The sequence below is a fragment of the Pinus tabuliformis genome, chromosome X (assembly GCF_031772625.1).
Source record: "Pinus tabuliformis cultivar Carrire ecotype Pingquan chromosome X, CPIR1, whole genome shotgun sequence".
In the NCBI taxonomy this organism is placed as follows: Eukaryota; Viridiplantae; Streptophyta; class Pinopsida; order Pinales; family Pinaceae; genus Pinus; species Pinus tabuliformis.
The window spans coordinates 960,358,470-960,379,588 of NC_142308.1; positions in this window are offsets into that span (position 1 = coordinate 960,358,470).

A 21,119-nucleotide genomic window follows, 5' to 3' on the forward strand; every position below is an offset into this window, starting at 1 on the left:
TGGTTGAGGTACTGAAGTATCTCAAGGTTGAGCACAAAAGAAATTATACATTTTCCTCATACTAGCCTATTGAATGTGTGTCTCAGTGCAATAAAATGGATATATGTCAAGTAAAGGTTGAACACCCAAAGAATTACACATGTAGCTCATAATAAAATTAATTGTAATTTATTTCTTATTTGTAATTATTTTTTTTCTAAGTACAAGTTTTTTCATTATTTCTAATAACTATAATAAATTGAAATATGTCTTGGTCTTCCAGTAGGGAAACTAGGTGAGGCATAAAATTTCATTTTCTTTAAGAGCCACACAAAATTTTTAGTAATAGTGTACCAAAAAGCCAAAAACTTTGTTTGAAATAAGTGGCCTCTAGGGTTATACTCAAGCAAAAAAACAAAGTAACTAGGACTTGATAGTAAATAACCACAGAACATAGTTAACATTCAATATTTTCTAGAGCCTGAGGCTTCCACATGGATAAGATCCCCATAATCTCTTGGAGAACAATCTAGAGCAGGGGGCAAGTCAAGGCAACCTTCAATTTTCTCTAGTCTTTGGTCCATCGAGTGCACTAACACCTATAATTCATTCAATCAAAGAAGCATCTCTTCTTTGGAAGTGTTCCTATCCACCAACACATAGCCGAACAACAACTTGAGGTGTTAGTAAAGAATAACTATAATGATTGAGGTGACCCCAAGAGTGGCCTATGTTTGGAACTTGTCTTGCTACTTTGGCAAGCACCTTAGAGTTAGTAATGCACTTTTTCTCATGTGAAATGTCACATTCAATATGGGAAATTTCTTCTTGAAGGCTTGTATTATGAAAAAAAATGAGTATTATATTGTTTAATTTTTTTTTGAAAGTTTGGTAGTGGTAAGGCTATATCGTGGTCATATCCAAGAATAACATTCGAATAGAGTGGTGAATTGAATCATTGTCTTAAACATCTAGGAGTACCTTAACAACACACTCATCACCATCTATCTAAAACCCGTTGACATTTTTTTTGTTTATTTTTAAATTAATTTATAATTTTTAATAAAATTTTATTAAATCTTTCTTAAATTATCATAAAATATAAATAATACAAAATCTAATTATTAATAATTTTTAGTTAAAAATATTCTTAACTTTATTAAAACTATGTTAAAATATTATTTAAAAAAATCAATCTATTATAATGAAGGATATATATTAAACAACCTAATTATCATATAGATGTGATCATTTAATATTTATGAATAATATATATAATTAGATTTAAATATAAAATATTGACGTAATTTAACTATTTTATAGTGTAGCTCACACAGTGTAGCTTAATTACTGATCATTCTATTCAAAAGTATTATATAAATTACTAGATTAAAGGCTCAAAGTCCCTGTGGATTAAGCAAAAAAACAAAAAATTATTATTTTATTTTTTATTTTTTTGGTATATTTTCTAATCAATTTTTCTTAAGTATTTGGTAGGGATTTATTAGTATAGAAACACAAATAATTCCTCAAGTAATAGATCTAAATCTAAAGGAAGATATAATCTCCAGGAAAATTTGTAAAGGTATGTTGGAGATGCAAAAAAGAAGACATAAAGAAAAGGATCTTATGATACTGCTTCTATAGAAGAAAAAACCTTTAGATGAAGTAGGGGATGTGTACTTGCCCTTTTCATGCACACATGTAGATCTTGAGGCATGGTTGGTTAACTCAATTGAATCTTCTCATATGACTTGTCGCAAGGAGTGTTTTGTGCGTATGAAAGGTACGATGGAAATGACATTTTCCTAGGAGAATTATCGACAACCAAAACCATAAGACGAGGAAAATTCACATTTAATCTCATGGATGGAAGGATTAAAAACCTCTTTGGTGTTCTACACATCACAGTATTGACCATATATTTTATTTCAATAATCAAGATGAGTGATGCAGGTGTAAAAACAATGTTTGAAAATAAAATGTATAGAATAGTTCAAGGAGCAATGGTATTACAAAGAGGAGTTAAGCTTTGAACTCTATATAAGATATTGAGAAGGACCATTAGTGATGGGTGCAACAATCCCTTTGTTCCTCATAACGGAACTGAAGTAGGAAAAAACCCTATAGTATTTAGAAATAAGACTACGCTATGGAATAAAAAACTAGGACATACCAAAAAGAAGGGCCTTCAAGCACTAGTGGACCAAGTGTGGCCTAGAGTAGCACCTTGATCGACTAAGGTGGCTACTAGAAGAAGCAGAATTGGAGTAGCATAAAAAGCAAATTATGGATGGTTGTAGAGGGTTGCTTCAATCCCTAATGAACAAGTCTCTTGAAGGACTAAGATATTATTAGAAGTGGCAGAAGAAGAGATCACAAATTTGATCAGCTAGGCGCAGTTTGTAGCCCTAGATTTGTCTTGTGGAGAAGGACATCTACAACAAAAGTTGGTCAGTTCTCCATGCCCTAAGTTCATTTCTAGAGAAGGACATTCAATAGTGATGGAAGGAAGTCCCCCAACCCTAAGTGTGTCTTCATCGGGCAACACAAAAAAGCACTAGTGGGAAGAAATTCCCAAAATAACTTAGGAGCAGCAATGAGAAGTTGAGAGTTGTTCACAAATGGAGTTGTGAACAACTCGAGAGGAGTATCAATGTGTTGATGCATTGAAGGATTAAAAATCAAGTAGAGAGCATTTGGAGCTGAGTTCATTGACCTAATGGAGTTGGTTCATTGATAGAGGCAGATTAGAGTTGTTGTAGATCAGGATTTAAAGGACTAAGCAGATGTGTACAAGGTATGACTAAGGGAGTTGTGAGGAGTTGTACATCAGCTAGACAGTCAGAGTACTTTGTAAGGGTAGATTGGTTGTCAAAGGACTGACACCAAGCCCTAGTTGTTGTTTTCTTATATCAGTGGATGTATGAGGGCAATTATCACTGGCACATGAACCATAGACTATTGTATTATTAGTTTGTTAATATAACAAAGTTGGATTGTAAAAATTTGTAAAAAGTTGTCTATATTTGTCCATGTGTTGATTTACTATTGTATATTATTATTGTAGCCTTGTTGTGATACTTGGATTGGTAACATCAATGATTTAAGATTCTATCCTAGACTCTAGTATCACATAAAAACAACATAGTATCAGAGCAACTTTGAAGGGCCAGTGAATTAGAGTGTGCATTGTGAAGAAACTCAAAGCGAGCTAGATTATCTAAAGCATGGAGCAAAGGGTTCAAATTAAGTCATGGAGATGTGGTCTTGAATAGCATGGAAGTAAGAATGACTAGGAGTTTTGGTGGATTAGTGGAGAACCTGGTGAAAACCAATTTTTTGTAGGGTAGGTGGTTGATCATGAACTTCCTCTGACTATTTGACATGGATGATATTGGTTTGATCGAGATTGCTTCATGTGATGGAATGGAGATTCGCAAACTAGTTTCTTCATTAGATCGTGATGTTGCATATCTGAGAGTGGAGGGTGTGCACAAGTGGTGTTTGATCTAGGAGGATGAGTGCTAGTAGGATTGAGTTGGGTTGATGATGGAACATGTTCCACCACAACTTAGACTGGCCTTGTAGGACAAGAGGTCAGTAGTAGATTAAGTCATTGGAGACCATGTAAACTCAGAGGGAGTCTCGCTTTAGAGGGAGTAGCCCTATGGAAGTGTTTAGGTCTTCAGGTTAAGATGAGATGATGCAAAGGAACTATCGATATTACAAGGTTAATTCTACAAAGTATACTGCAGTGATGGATGCCATATGGGCTAGTGTCGTCGGTGATGAAGTTGATGGAGACTTCCTAGTGTTGGAGGTACCTCCCTCGCTAAGAGGAAGTGTTGATATTTGTAGCTTGAGAGGTACTCCAAACCCTAGGATAGTGGGTTTTAGAAGAACTGGCACACAGAAGTGACTTGTGGATAAAGAACCCAAGTCTGTGGGCTTTGTACCCAAGCTTGTGGGTGTGAAACCACCAAGAGAAACCATGGTTTGACACAGGGAGGTGAAGGGGCAGCCATAGAGGAGCTAGGGGCCACTTCAAGCACTTAAAAAGGACGTATCAAAATGGAGTTGTGAATTTTTATATGTGGTTGTGGGTTAATTTGTCAAGGAGAGCAGGTCGGCTAGGGCTAGATTAGCCCTCTTGATAGTTCATTGGGAGCCACATGTTCACAACGCTCCTAACGAAACTGTAAAGCTTTGAAATATTAGTATATACAAAGCCCTCATTAAAGAGAAGAAGCAGTCATATATTAATAAGAGACAAGAGCATCTTATTCACCTTTCTAAAGTTGCACCCATAAAAATTTAGCGGATGGTGCTTGTTCGTAAATCTAAAGATAATCATTCGATCCCCTTAGAAAAGTGGGACATATTTCTTAAGACATTGTATGACTCCCCGGACACCATGGGCAACATTGTTAGCCCTCCTATTAAGGAAGATATCTTTTCTCTTAAGGACTCAAGAAAAGTGGGACATCTATCTTAAGACGTTGTATGACTCCTCGGACACCATGGGAAACATCATTATCACTTCTATTAAGGAAGATATCTTTTCTCTTGAGGACGTTGAGTCTGGGATTAACAATTTCGCTAGGGGGAAGCTAAAGACATTTAAGGATACCAAGATGAGATCTTAAAGTTTGTAAGATCTATCCTCATTCCTCATCTCCACAAGCTTCTCAATTTGGTTGTAAAGCATGGCTTCCCTAAACCTTGGACATAAAGCCTTATTGTGCCTATCTTTAAAAATGGGGACAAAACTTTTCCCGCTAATTACATGACCATTATGATTAGCCACATCTTATCTTATATTTATGGTCTCATTTTAGAAAAGAAAATTAGCCATTGGCTTGAAAGGAACAGTAAAAGAGCTAAAGGGAAAGCTGGGTTTAGGAGATACCACTCGACTATAGACCACCTCGTCACTCAGGATCATTGCCGAGGAATGTTGCAATAGTAAAGCTGATATATTTTGTTACTTTGTGGACTTTAGAAAATCCTTCGACACTGTTCCTCAATATAAGATTTGGAAAAGACTTGATGAGATCATAATTATTCCTCCTAAGTTGAAGATTGTTATGATTTGCCTCTATGAGACGGTTGTTGCCAATATTAAAATCACCGAAGGGTGGTATAAAGATATTAAATAAAATATCGGGGTTAAGCAAGGGTGCCCCCTTTCCCTACCCTTATTTTTATTTACATCGATAGGTTAGAGGAGTGTTTGGAAATCAAGGGGTGCAAAGGAACTGAGCTTGCTAGTATTACCATCACTCTTCTCCTCTACGTCGATGATATTGTTCTTCTTGCTAGAAGCCATTAGGAAGTAAACAAGAAGCTTAAGACTCCTCATTACTATTTCTCTAAGATGGCTATGACGGTTAATACTAACTCTATTATATTACAATCATATGCAATGTTTAAAAGAAGCTGGTTTTATATGACCCAGAAAAATTGAGGAATAGTTGAATTCATCCAAGTGTAGAGCTAACCAAATCCCAAATGAAGATTGTGTGCTTGATGAAAAGAGTAACAAAAATTATTGGGTTCGTAGCCAAAATAAGAATACTCGTGATATTTGGTACAATGTCATATATAAAGATTCCAATCTACACTTCTGTAATTGCAAGTGGGCCCTAAATGGAAATGTCTATAAACATGTATTGAAAGTTGAGATGCTGGCAAGTAACATTAGTTTGGGTGAAAATGTATTGCCTAATGTCACTAATCCTACTACAGAAATTCCTAGAATTTTATTTGATTTGAATGAATCACCTATATTGGACCCAAAAATCCAAACAGAGCTTCTACCATGCTTTGATTCTCCTCCCAATCTAAATTATCATAATGAAACAAGCATTGATGATTTAGATAATTTCTCATATAATGTTGAATCAACCAATGTACGACTAGATAGTGCATTATTTGAATATGATGAGATGAAACGTGTTAACTCATCAACTCATGAGAAATTGAGATCCATAATACCTACAAATTTGGAACAGGCATATGCATTAAACAACTTGGTAGCAAAGCATGTCAAGAATACAACATAATGTTTTTCAATACTATAACTCCATCCAAGATCACTACCAAGAGAAAACATAGTTTCTTGAGCCTAGTCAATAATAAAAGGTGTTGTGGTCGCAAGTCAAAAGCAGGGAAGGCTAAACTACAATTTGAAAGGGTTGGACGAGTTCGTGCAAAGAAAAAGAGCATGAATGAACAACTGGAGTTATCTTCTCAACAACAAAGAAATGTGGACCACATGCCTGAGTTAGTGCAACATTCTATTATACACAAAAATGGTATGGAAATGTGATGTTATGCATTTTTTCATGTGAAATATGATATACTATCATTTTCAATGCATAGACTTAACTATATGAACTTTTTTTGTTGTTACAGTTGGCGGGACAACTTATCGACTCCAATTATTTAATGAGCATGTCGATGAAAGAAACTATATCATTGGGAACACTTCTCCAATCAATACCATCCAAATCTCCTCCCCGAGGGTGCTTCCCTCTATTGTACGACCAAAGGGGATGTATTGTTGGCCACACCCACTACCTTTTTCCTTCATAAATTTTCCCATGCCTATAACCGCCTCCCCAAAACCTTCCCAATTCCCATCCCTACCCTTTAACCATCCACCTTCTCATTGTTCCAATCATCCACCCTTGACATTCCAATTTCCCTGCCTAGGGTGATCCATCGCCCTAGGGTTATTCCCACTATCATACAACTGATGGGGATGTATCATCACCCAAACCCACTAACTTTTTCCTATTTTTCTTCCACCATGCCTTTATCAGTCACCCTTGAACCATGCCTATATCCATCACCAAGTGCTCCACCATCTACCTAGGAAGGGTAGTCTTCTCCATTGCCTTAGATATTCATGGCGAGAATGAGTAGTTGATCAAAAACTTATCATTAATTAACAAAATTGGTTATATGCATTTTGGATTTTACAACTAATTGGTTATTGAATTTTTGCAGCAATACCAATTTGGAAATGCACTTGGGAGTGCCAAGAGTGGTGATGGTGACCTATACACCCAATTTCTAGATCAGTCGTGAGGCCGCTTTTCCATAATGTCATTCATGGGCATGAACTTCCATTACCTATGTTGGGAATGAAGTTCCATTTTGTAGAAAAGAAAAATGTATAGCTAGACAAATTTGGAATACAAATACATGAATTTGAACTTGTGTGTATGACAATGTCTTCATTGACTTTTAAATTCATGATGTGGATTTGATGTTATATTCTATCAATGTTACATTAGTTTTGATGAATGTAGTTAGAATGGATTTATTTGTTTCATTTACAAGTTATCAAGTTTGCAAGTTAAGTTACTTTTATATTTATATCTTACTCAATGTTGCATGCATGAACAAACATATCATTACCAAGGAACTTTGCTTAGTTATAATAATAGATGTATAATGTACATGCATATATATGGATTTAGATTTATTTTAATTTTTAATTTATGAAAACAAAAAGTACATTATACATGCCTTATAAGAAAATCTGCAAAAATAGATAAATATTTGAGCCTTTACCACTTCAATACTAACATTTAAAGATGAAAACTTTATTGATAAGTGATGTGGATTTGAGCCCTGGGACCTCATGGCTTCAATACAGAATTCTTTCGAGTGGCCTGGCCTATTTTGGGTAAGGATATTGTTATCTCAAAATCAGACCCTGGAAGGCTGCTGACCAAGAAGACCTTAAGTAACTATTTCAAACCTACTTTAGGCTGAGGCTTTGCCTCCCCAACCTGAGAGGGCTCTCTCAAAGGATTAATGATTTTTTATTATGATTAAGATGGCTAACTCTTGTGAAACAAAGATAGAAAAATGAGAGTGGTGGAAACACAATTAGAAATTATCCATTGGGCTTATGGAATTAGATATGCTTCAGTATTAACAGTGAGGTTAGCTTTGCATAGAAGTCAAGGCATTCAGAACCCAACATATGTAGAATACACCAAACATATAGAAGGCCAGTACAGTTTACGAAGATATGAAGGAAATTAGAGCACTGTTAGTGATTTCTAAGTAATCACATATTCATAACACTGTAAATAATAGGAAAAGACAACACAAGGCATTCATCACATTGAATTCTTTAGGATTCTTGAGAAGCAAAGCCAGTACTGTATTACTAAAAACAGAGTCTTTTACATAAAGCCAAATATCAGAGCCTTTTTCCAATAAATTTCCAACCCTTGGTGTATTGCTCTTTCCCCTATATATAGAATTATTTACATAGTTGAGATTCCTCCTCCAACTTGACGGTAACTCGAATTCTACTTGCTATGACACCTATTCAAACTTTAACTACTTATTGAATGCAACAAACTGCTAACTAGATGTTTTAGAAACCTAAGACAATTAGGAGTCTAACTCCATATCATTCTGGTAATAGCATTAATTACAATCAAATCTCGTTCTCTGACAAGTGGTCTCCTTCAATTTAGCTGTGGTGGATGTTTGAAGTTCCTTATTGGTCCTTAATATCTTATCCCTTTACTGCTACTGAGAAGTAGGAAACTGCCCCTGTTTTTCTGCTTTTAGTTTCCTCAAAGATATTCGGAACCAATTAATCATGTTGATCTTGCTTAATTACCCAACAATCTATTGGAGTGCCACATTCTTCATGTGCTGTAAGCCTTTCCCATATACATGTGTGATGACAAAAACTTTTCAAAGCTGATTGAAAAGTCATTTACAATACTAGCGGTGATCATTTGTATAGCAAAAAGTTTAAAGTTCATATAACTTCCTTTCGCTTGTTTTGCCCTGGCTGGTTTCTTGCACATTGTAAATGGTCTTTTTCTGAGACTTCCTTTCAAAAAAAATTCCCCTCGGTCCCTCAAAATTGGTCGACTGAGTTTTAATTACGTAGCTACAGCAGTTTCGTGGCGCGTGCATTAGACATCATCTTCAGCAATTTCGTAGCGCGCTACAAAACTGCTGTGTGATCACCAAAACACAGTTTCAAGCCTAAATTTGATTGTCTTGGGTTTCTTTGAATTGACCTGTCCTTTTCAGTTGCCCTGAAGCTATCCAAAATTGAACATGGTAAATCATCAAAATTTGGAACTTAACCTTACCTTCTGTGAGATTTTCCTTAGCTAAGGAAGTCTTTCCTGTTGGCTTAGCTGCATCTTCAGATCTTCAATTTTCTTTTTCATAACTCTGATCCCAGCTCTCAGCTTCGTGTTAACCCTTCTGATGAATATTGCTTCCTTTATTGCAGGGACTGTCCAGGTATAATATTGTGCATTACAGTCGACCACCTCGGGTATTTGAAATGTTTTGTCTTCCCACAGAGGTTGCATTTTGTCAAAATGAGCTTACTTGATTACATGCTTCCTAGAGGCTTTCTTCAATCTAGCAATTTCAAGATTTGCTAACCTCAACTTATTTTTCAATTCTTCAACACTATATTCCTCTTGCAGGATAATTGCCTTTCCTCTATCTTCTTTATGCAGCTATGATGATGTTTCTAACGAAGTCACAGGTCTGTCATGAGTTTTTACATTCTCCTCTGTTTCACCTGCTTCTGGCAGCATCTCCTGTATCTGTTTGAAATTCCTCGTCATGGGTCTTCTTGGCTTAAAGACAAATTGAGCAACGTGGTCATCAAACTTGAGCTTTTTCGAGGCTTTGGTTCTTTTAGTCTTGTCTTTACTTGATTCTATCAAATCTGCTTGAACCAGGGGAGATTCTTCAATATCAATGGCTTGCAATAAGTCATTCAAGTTTCCCTTTGAAACAGGGCTCTCCTCAGTAATCACTGTCTTTCCTTTTTCTTTAGCTATATGGCTCCTAGTCCTTCTTCTTTGAACTACTTCACCTATGTATGATTCATGTACACCTTCCTTGATCTGAGTCTTCTCTTTCAGGGACTGCTAGGGTGTGTCTTGCATAACCATTGATCTGGCAGGCTCCTTTACTTGTTTCCTTGCCTTTAATTTTGTAAATCTCCTGGATCTTGTTTCTATATAGTGACCAGTTTCTGGTGGAGAATTTTTCGCCGCTTGAGGACTGAGGCCAGCTTCATTTTTGAAGCCGGACATAAACATGAAGGTGGACCAGTCTCTTGCTACTCTCTAGATTTCATGCAGAACAATCAACTTAACCAAGCCATGGTGAAACAATGAGGTCTCACATGCTTCTTTCTTTAGTTGCACCTTGTCACACATTTTGCTTAGGCTACGAAATAAGTAGAAGGGTAAATCAAGAGATATCTTTCCTGTGAAATGCAACAGAAGCTTGAAATGATATGAACAGACCTTATGATATCTTCCCTCGCAGGTAAAGTACCTCTGTATGCAGGTAAGTAGATTGGCATATGAGTCCTTGACATAATTTCTGGGCACAGACTTGTTTAAATCTGAGTCAATGAACTCTGGCTTCAGAAATTCTTTGCAGGGGATCATATCAAATTTGAAATTTTTAAACCATCTTTCTTGTCCCCTTGGAATCTCAGAGACTGTGGAAATTACCTCTGGTGAGACTTGCAATTCAAGCACCCCAACTTTTGAATTCAGCCCTGTGAAATTCAAGGAAAATTCCTTGGTGATTTGCGCATGACCTCCCTGGAGTTTCTCGCAAAAATTCCAACATCCAACTTGCTTGAATGCATGCTCAACTTCTCTGTTCTTCAAGATAATGTCTAAACCTTCAGGTTCGCTCCTCAAACACCTACCTGACCTGTGCTCCTTTTTTTCTGTAGACCCTTCCATGAGACTTCAGCGTAATGAAAACTTGATAGACTGGCACTGTCTCAACCTTTGATCTCTGCCTCGCTTGATAGCTGCCTCGCTTGACATTCAGGGAATTCAAATTTAACATTTGCTGATTTGTTCTTCGTGCAATGAATACAATCATAATTATGACTGTGAATACCTGGCTCTTCTTGAAACTTGCAAACCGAGTGTACCAAGGTACCTAACGATTCTAATGATGAAGATAAGCGGTTGGACATGATAGGTGAAGTGTATAAGCTGACAGTGGATGATGCAACCATAACGGAATTTGACAGATATGACAGCTAAGAAAGATTTGCTACGGATTGCACGAATCTCCGATTTCTTAGTGCAACCAGTGTAAAATCTAGGTTATGCGCTACGAAATCACCTAAACTGCGTTGCGCTATGAAAACACCTAAAGCATTTCATAACACATAAGAACCTTTACAACAAGCTTGATACAAAGAATCTATGTAAGTTATGGGACCAATGGTGAATGAGAACGGACTATTGACCTTTATTTAACCATCCTACCAAGACTCTTAAGACACTAAGACTTAGATAATAAAGTAAACATGGAAAAACTAAACTTGGACGAACACCTAACCTTCACAAACAAACTGATGTGAACAATTTGGTAATCGCTTCTTAAGTGATAACAGTGGCTCCACTTGGGATAGTGTGCTCCTGTAGTACACTAAGAACTCGCAGGTCCAGTGCTTTATTGACAAACATAGATTTTATTGACAAGCATCCCTTTACAGCTTCTTGGGCCTTCACCTCGGGCTTAAGCCTTCTGTTTCAGCTTGTCATTATTTACAACAAAAAGAAAAACTGACAAAAACGGTTATATACAATGTTGTGGAAAACTAATAGTATTTCAATCAATGATAATGCTTTAGGAACCTGCCATTAACAGGTCCTCTAGCATATGGTTCTCCATCAATTTCTTGCAAAATGTAAGTGTTGTTTCCATGAAAAGCAGCGATTTGATATGGGCCTTTCCACAAATTTTCAAATTTACCGTGCTTACCTTTCTCTTCGATTCTGGCTTCCCATTTCAGCACTCTGTCATGGATCTGAAAAGTAACTTCCTTGATCTTCTTATCAAATGTTCTCTTGATTCTGTTCTGACTTTGTTGATGACTGTCATACACCTAATTTCTTTTCTCTCATAAGGCTATCAACTGATTGATTCTTCTTTGTACAGCGTTTGGTTCCTCCTCTAATCCTTGAATTAGCTTCATTACAAGTACTCCAAGTGATGTTGGAAATATGGCTTCAGCACCATATACTAATTCATATGGCGAGGTACCAATAGATCTCTTTGTACAAATCCTATCAGCTCACAAAGAATACTTCAATTTCAAATGCCAAGCTTTCTTGTTTTCCTGCAGTAGCTTCTTAATGATCCTTACAATTCTTTTGTTTGATGATTCAGCAAGGCCATTTCCTTGCGAATAATAAGCAGTAGAATGCCCAAGAGTAATGTGGTATTGGTGACAAAAATTGATCATTTTCTTGGACTTAAAAGCTTGAGCATTGTCAGTTATAATCTTCATTAGGCAACCAAATCTAGATAAGATATTATTTTCTAGGAAAGAGATAATCACTGAATCATTTGCTTGCCTTGTTGGAACCGCTTCAATCCATTTGGTAAAGTAATCGGTGGCTGTGAGAATCCAGCGATGCTGACCTGATGAAGGAGGATGAATTTCTCCTATAAAATCTAATCCCCATTGCTGGAAGGGCGCTTCAACATATATAGGAACCAGAGGCAAAGGCACAAGCTTCCTCTTTCCTTCAAATATTTGACATTCATGACATGTAGCTACCTTTTTATAGATGTCTCTGAACATAGTTGGCCAAAAATATCCAGCCCTCAGGACCTTGTTTGCAGTAGCTTTCCAATAGTGATGTCCCCCACAATCTCCTTTATGAAATTCATCGATTACTTTATCAGCTTCTTCTTCAAGGAGACAATTTAACAATATCCCTCCTGCATCTTTCCAAAACAAATTTTGGTCATACACAAAATATCTTAAAGATTTCAGCTTGACAAACCGAGCTTTGGACTTTGAAAGATTAGCAGGGGCTTTATTATGCTGCAGAACAAATGCTACGTCCTTGTACCATTCTGAAACCAAGAATTTTTCATTTATTTGGACCAACTCCTCTTCATTTTCAGAAATTTCTGAGATCTCTGTACTCAAATTAATGTCAAGACATTCCAAATTTGACTGTGTCAGCAGCTTGGCTAAGCCTTGACCCTTTACCAATTTGGTGGGTTTAATCTCAATGTCATACTCTAACAATTTTGCTATCCACTTGCCCCTTTTTCCATCCGGATCAGCCTGTGTTAGAATATCCTTTATAACAACATTTGGAACATAAGCAACAATGTGAGAATGCAAAACATAGATTCTGAAATCCTTTATAGCTTTCACCAAGGCGTAAGCTTGCTTCTCTAGGATGTTGTACTTCAGTTCAGCATTTGCTAATGTCTTACTAAAGAAAGAAATAGGTTGTTCAATACCTTGATTTCCTTTTTGCAGCAAAACTCCAACAATTGTATCCTCAGAAGCAAATGTAAAAATAAGGAATTCCTTGGTAAAATCTGGGCTGATAAGTACTGGTGCTTGTGTGAGTGCCTTCTTGATCTCCTCAAAAGATTTCTTTGCTTCAGCTGTCCACTTAAAGTCCACTCCCTTCTTCAACATCTTTGTTATATTCTTGACAACTTCAGCAAAGTTAGGAATGAAGCGCCTAACAAAGTTAACTTTTCCAAGAAAGGATTGAATCTCTTTCCTACTTCTTGGCAGATCTAACTTTTGAATTGCAATAACTCTATTAGGATCAATCCTAATTCCTTCTTCAGAGATGATATGACCAAGAAGTTTGCCTGATGTTAGAGCAAAAATACTTTTAGTGGGATTAAGAGAGATACCAAACCTTCTACATTTCAGCAAAATTCTTTCAAGGTGTTTCAAATGGTCTTCCTCTCTCTTTGAAAAAACTGTGATATCATCAAGATATACCACCACTGATTTATCCTTTTCTTCAGCAAAAGCAATATCCATTGCTCTTTGGAAAGTGGCCCCTGCATTCATGAGACCAAAAGGCATCTTGGCGTACATGAACGTTCCCCATGGCGTTGTGAAGGTTGTCTTTTCTTGATCATCTGGATGAACAAGAATCTGATTGTACCCTGAGAAACCATCAAGCATAGACATCCTTTGTGAACCAACAATATTTTGCAAAATTAAATCCATTTTAGGAAGAGGATAGTTATCTTTCAATGAAGCTTTATTCAAGTTTCTGAAGTCTATACAAATTTTGATCTCCCCATTCTTCTTTCTAACTGGTACCAAATTAGAAAGCCAGTTTGAAAATCTGATTGAAACAATGATTTTAGCATCAAAGAGTTTCTTGACTTCCTTTTCAATCAATGGCATAAGAAGAGGATTAATTCTTCTTAACTTCTGCTTGAAAGGTTTCTCATTCTCCTTAATAGGAATGGTATGCTGGATAATATAAGAATCATATTGTTTCAAGTCAGCATAGCTCCATGCGAAAACATCAATGAACCTTTTCATCATCTCAACATATCTAGCCTTCATATCAGCTGAAAGAAATTTCGAAATCTTAACCATCTTTGGTACAACTGAATCCCCTAAGTTGCAGCTTTCTACTTCCTCCTCATCAGCTTGTAATTTTGGAGCTTTGAACACATCATTTTGATCAAACAATTTCTCAAGGGGAATGAGACCCTTTGGAATTAAGTTGTTTTTTAACTGTAAGACCTCAGATTTTTCCTTTGATTCCACAAACATATTTTGCTGATCCATTTGAGTGCTCTCAAATTCTTCCTTTAATCCAATGAGATTCTTTACCTGCTGATCATCCTCAAAGACCCGCCAATTAGTGATGTTATCTGGTATAAATGGTCGATGACGAACCTCCACCTCATACTTTTCAAAAGAGTGCATAGGAATAATAAAAAGACTGGCTGAAACAGCAAGAGAGTCTGCAATAGAGTTTTGGTCTCTAGTTTTGATAGTGAAAGAATAGGTCTGAAACTTTTCCAACATATCCAACACTAAGTTTCTATATGCTCTCATCCTTACATCCTTGGTTTGATAAGCACCTTCCACTTGTTTAATTACCAATTCAGAATCTCCACAAACAGCAATGTTTCTAGCCTTCAACTTTAACAAAGCTTCTAAGCCCAAAATCAGAGATTCGTACTCGGCCATATTATTAGTGCAATCAAAATTTAGTTTGTAGGAGAGAAACTTACTTTCATTATTAGGACTTGTGATCCAAATCCCAACTCCTGCCCCTTCTCTTCCTGCTGATCCATCAAAGTATAAAGACCACCAGCCTATTTTCTCTTTCTCATCTTCTTGCTGATTTCCTTGGCCTTGATTTTCTGAAAGCATCTTCTCTGATTCATCTTCAACTGATTCATTGAAAAGGATGGTTGATCCAAGCCCAGTATCAAATGAATAAATGGGAAAGTTTTGAGGTTTGTCTTTACTGCTTACCATATAAGCCATTCTGGTCTCTCGATACAACCTTCTTTGCTCACCAAAAACAGGGATAGTAGCATAGGTAAGGTCCATCTGCATTGTGCCTTTAATTTTTGCTGCCCACGATCTCGACAACAGCATCCCGAACTTAGGCGGAATATCAGCTACAACAATGTCCATGACAATTGTCTTCGCTGGAATTTGTGTTAGACCCACAACAACATCTTTAATCAAACCAATGCATTGAACTCTTTTTGAATCAAAGGAAAATAAATCCTTATATGGTCTTGTTACCTGTAATCCCAACCTTTCCATGATTACCTTGGGCATAAGATTATGGGAAGCCCCTGAATCCAACATGGCATTGTGTAAAGTCATATCATGAATGCTAATGCTTATGTAGAAAGGAGGAAACTCTTCATTCTGTTCATCTTCAAGTCTTGGACCCAAGTAAATAATAGGATTATCTTCTTGCACATTTAAGATATCAGCTACTCCTGGTTGTGAATTAAGCATTTCAACAATCTTACTTCTGTATTTGTCTACCTTGAGGATTTCACTAAAGGGGACTGATATTTTGATTTTTGCAATTTCATTCTCCAGGTTAAAAACAGAAATAGTTTTCTCAGTTTCTTTAGTAGGAGATGGAGCTTGAATATCCTTTTTTCCAGGTGGAGAGTCATTTTTACCTTCAACAACCTTTGAGTTGTCTTTCTTGTCTTCAACAGCCTTTGAAGCATCCTTCTTGGGTTGTGCTTTGCTTGCTGTAATGGGCACATTTCTATTCCTGAGATTGTACTGCTTTTGCATCTCAAAGATAGCATGCTGATAGCCTTTCAAATAGTCTGAAGGTTCCTCTCCTTGTTTGGTCATACTGGACTCATCATGTTCTTCCTTAGTCAAGAAAATCCCTGGCACTTCTTCATCAAGACAATGGATGGACTCTTCAGGAATTTCAGGTTCATCTTCTTCATCAACCAAGTTTTGCTGGAAAGGAGGTCTTACTGGAGGATCAGGCTGTTGATTCCTATTTTCTCTTGGCCTTTGCTGATTTTGAGGTCTTCTAAACTGAGGATTCCTGAATTGAGGTTCTTGTTGCGCAGGAGGAGCAGAAGTATTTCCGAGAGCCAACCGATCCATCAGCTTCTCCATGGTCTTCATCATTGAGTCAAACTTATCTTCTGGAGCTGAAGTGGAAGGTTTCTCTTCTTCTTTCAGTTTAGCTTTTGCCATCTTTGATTTTTTGGCAGCAATCATGTTTACTTCCACTTTAATTGCATCATTTTGCATGTCAGCAAGAGTAGCAGAATCCCTTTCTCTGAGTAACAGAGAGAAGTCAGAATCAAATGCTTCGGCGTATCTCAGTTGTGCCAAGGCCTCAGGAGGTTTCAAATGGACTGGGATGGAATTGTATATTTTATTAAACCTCTTGGAGAAGTTTTGAACAATTTCAACAGGTGCTCTTCTAAAATTGTTGTATTTAGTAAGAGCTTGGACAAGATTAGTTCTGTTTCCCCACTTCCTTAGAAAACTATCTTCAAACTCTACCCAACTGTGAATGCTTCCAGCTGTAAGAGCTTTAAACCATTTTCTAACTTCTCCAATGAAGGTTTGTGCAAACAATCTTAGTTTCACATCCTCATCATCAACTTCCTCTCTGTCAGCAAAATCATTGAATCTGTCTACATGTTCTTCTGCTGTGATTTCTTCATCCCCACCCCATGTTGGAATTCTAGCAGCATATTTGCTAGGAAGGTCATGTAAAACAACAGGGAGGGCTAGTGGAGCATACCTAGCAGGTATGACCATAATTAATGGAGGAACAGTGATGACAGGTACTGAAGGGACAGAGGAACCAGAACTGATATGAGGTGGATTTCCTGGTGTCTGAGAACCACTAGGACTAGCAGAGGCAGAGGATAAGGTGCTGATATGGAAAGGACTATTTGGACTTTGCAAACCACTGACAAATGTACTCCAATTTGGAAGGGGTAGACCAGTTTTAGATTTGAGTAAGACTTCAAAAGGATCAAGTTCTTTGAGTTTATTTAAATCTTCCTCTTCTAACAATAATTCAGAAGTAACAACCTCCCAAAATTCCTCCTTATCTTTTTGTGACACTAAAGACGAAGTATCAATTCCTCTTTTTTGTAAATCTAAAATAATTCCAATGAGTTCTTCTTCGTTTTCAGACCTCAACAACACCTCATGAATCTTATCATCAACAATTTTATCCTCAGGACTTCTTGAAAATTCAGAGAGCAAAGATTTTGAAAAAGATGGAGTACCTGGTGTTTCAGTAAATCTTTGTCTGCTCCTTGAAATGGTGTTTGGATTGTCCACAGGAGTAGGTGGATCTGGGTCAGGATTGCTCCGTGTATATCTCCCTCTCGAAGCCACCTTTTAAGCTTTTGAAAATGTATGGAGTCACCAAGGTAGATTGCAGCCTCGAAAAGTCTTCTGAGCTCCTGCTACCTTCAGAAGTTCAGTCTCTTGTTTTTGGGAATGAATAATCTTCAGGCTCCCGGCAGACGCACCAAAATGTTATCTCAAAATCAGACCCTGGAAGGCTGCTGACCAGGAAGACCTTAAGTAACTATTTCAAACCTACTTTAGGCTGAGGCTTAGCCTCCCCAACCTGAGAGGGCTCTCTCAAAGGATTAATGATTTTTTATTATGATTAAGATGGCTAACTCTTGTGAAACAAAGATAGAAAAATGAGAGTGGTGGAAACACAATTAGAAAGTATCCATTGGGCTTATGGAGTTAGATATGCTTCAGTATTAACAGTGAGGTTAGCTTTGCATAGAAGTCAAGGCATTCAGAATCCAACATATGTAGAATACACCAAACACATAGAAGGCCAGTACAGTTTACGAATATATGAAGGAAATTAGAGCACTGTTAGTGATTTCTAAGTAATCACATATTCATAACACTGTAAATAATAGGAAAATACAACACAAGACATTCATCACATTGAATTCTTTATGATTCTTGAGAAGCAAAGCCAGTACTGTATTACTAAAAACAGAGTCTTTTACATAAAGCCAAATATCAGAGCTTTTTTCAATAAATTTCCAACCCTTGGTGCATTGCTCTCTCCCCTATATATAGAATTCTTTACATAGTTGAGATTCCTCCTCCAACCTGAGGGGAACTCGAATTCTGCTTGCTATGACACCTATTCAAACTTTAACTACTTATTGAATGCAACAAACTGCTAACTAGACATTTTAGAAACCTAAGACAATTAGGAGTCTAACTCCATATCATTCTGGTAATAGCATTAATTACAATCAAATCTCGTTCTCTGACAAGTGGTCTCCTTCAATTTTAGCTGTGGTGGATGTTTGAAGTTCCTTATTGGTCCTTAATATCTTATCCCTTTACTGCTGCTGAGAAGTAGGAAACTGCCCCTGTTTTTCTGCTTTTAGTTTCCTCAAAGATATTCGAAACCAATTAATCATGTTGATCTTGCTTAATTACCCAACAATCTATTGGAGTGCCACGTTCTTCATGTGTTGTAAGCCTTTCCCATATACATGTGTGATGACAAAAACTTTTCAAAGCTGATTGAAAAGTCATTTACAATACTAGTGGTGATCATTTGTATAGCAAAAAGTTTAAAGTTCATATAACTTCCTTCCGCTTGTTTTGCCCTGGCTGGTTTCTTGCACATTGTAAATGGTCTTTTTCTGAGACTTCCTTTCAAAAATTTCCCCTCGGTCCCTCAAAATTGGTCGACTGAGTTTTAATTACGCAGCTACAACAGTTTCGTAGCGCGCTACAAAACTGCTGTGCATTAGGCATCATCTTCAGCAGTTTCATAGCGCGCTACGAAACTGCTGTGTAATCACCAAAACACAGTTTCAAGCCAAAATTTGACTGTCTTGGGTTTCTTTGAATTGACATGTCCTTTTCAGCTGCCCTGAAGCTATCCAAAATTGAACATGGTAAATCATCAAAATTTGGAACTTAACCTTACCTGCTGTGAGATTTTCCTTAGCTAAGGAAGTCTTTCCTGTTGGCTTAGCTGCATCTTCAGATCTTCAATTTGCTTTTTCATAACTCTGATCCCATCTCTCAGCTTTGTGTTAACCCTTCTGATGAATATTGCTTCCTTTATTGCAGGGATTGTCCAGGTATAATATTGTGCATTACAGTAGACCACCTCGGGTATTTGAAATGTTTTGTCTTCCCACAGAGCTTGCATTTTGTCAAAATGAGCTTCCCTGATTGCATGCTTCCTAGAGGCTTTCTTCAATCTAGCAATTTCAAGATTTGCTAACCTCAACTTATTTTTCAATTCTTCAACACTATATTCCTCTTGTGGGATAATTGTCTTTCCTCTATCTTCTTTATGCAGCTGTGATGTTGCTTCTAACAAAGTCACAGGTCTGTCATGAGTTTTTATGTTCTCCTCTGTTTCACCTGCTTCTGGCAGCATCTCCTGTATCTGTTTGAAATTCCTCGTCATGGGTCTTCTTGGCTTAAAGACAAATTGAGCAACCTGATCATCAAACTTGAGCTTTTTCGAGGCTTTGGTTCTTTTAGTCTTGTCTTTACCTGATTCTATCAAATCTGCTTGAACCAGGGGAGATTCTTCAATATCAATGGCTTGCAGTAAGTCATTCAAGTTTCCCTTTGAAACAGGGCTCTCCTCAGTAATCACTGTCTTGCCTTTTTCTTTAGCTATCTGGCTCCTAGTCCTTCTTCTCTGAACTACTTCACCTGTGTATGATTCATGTACACCTTCTTTGATCTGAGTCTTCTCTTTCAGGGACTGCTGGGGTGTGTCTTGGATAACCATTGATCTGGCGGGCTCCTTTACTTGTTTCCTTGCCTTTAATTTTGTAAATCTCCTGGATCTTGTTTCTATACGATGACCAGTTTCTGGTGGAGAATTTTTCGCCGCTTGAGGACTGAGGCCAGCTTCATTTTTGAAGCCAGACATAAACATGAAGGTGGACCAGTCTCTACCTACTCTCTGGAGTTCATGCAGAACAATCAACTTAACCAAGCCGTGGTGAAACAATGAGGTCTCACAGGCTTCTTTCTTTAGCTGCACCTTGTCACACATTTTGCTTAGGCTACAAAATAAGTAGAAGGGTAAATCAAGAGATATCTTTCCTGTGAAATGCAACAGAAGCTTGAAATGATATGAATACACCTTATGATATCTTCCCTCGCAGGTAAAGTACCTCTGTATGTAGGTAAGTAGATTGGCATATGAGTCCTTGACATAATTCCTGGGCACAGACTTGTTTAAATCTGAGTCAATGAACTCTGGCTTCAGAAATTCTTTGCCATATCAAATTTGAAATTTTTAAACCATCTTTCTTGTCCCCTTGGAATCTCAGAGACTGTGGAAATTACCTCTGGTGAGACTTGCAATTCAAGCACCCCAACTTTTGAATTCAGCCCTGTGAAATTCAAGGAAAATTCCTTGGTGATTTGCGCATGACCTCCTTGGAGTTTCTCGCAAAAATTCCAACAACCAACTTGCTTGAATGCATGCTCAAATTCGCTGTTCTTCAAGATAATGTCTAAACCTTCAGGTTCGCTCCTCAAACACCTACCTGACCTGTGCTCCTTTCTTTCTGTAGACCCTTCCATGAGACTTCAGCGTAATGAAAACTTGATAGACTGGCACTGTCTCAACCTTTGATCTCTGCCTCGCTTGACATTCAGGGAATTCAAATTTAACATTTGCTGATTTGTTCTTCGTGCAATGAATACAATCATAATTATGACTGTGAATACCTGGCTCTTCTTGAAACTTGCAAACCGAGTGTACCAAGGTACCTAACAATTC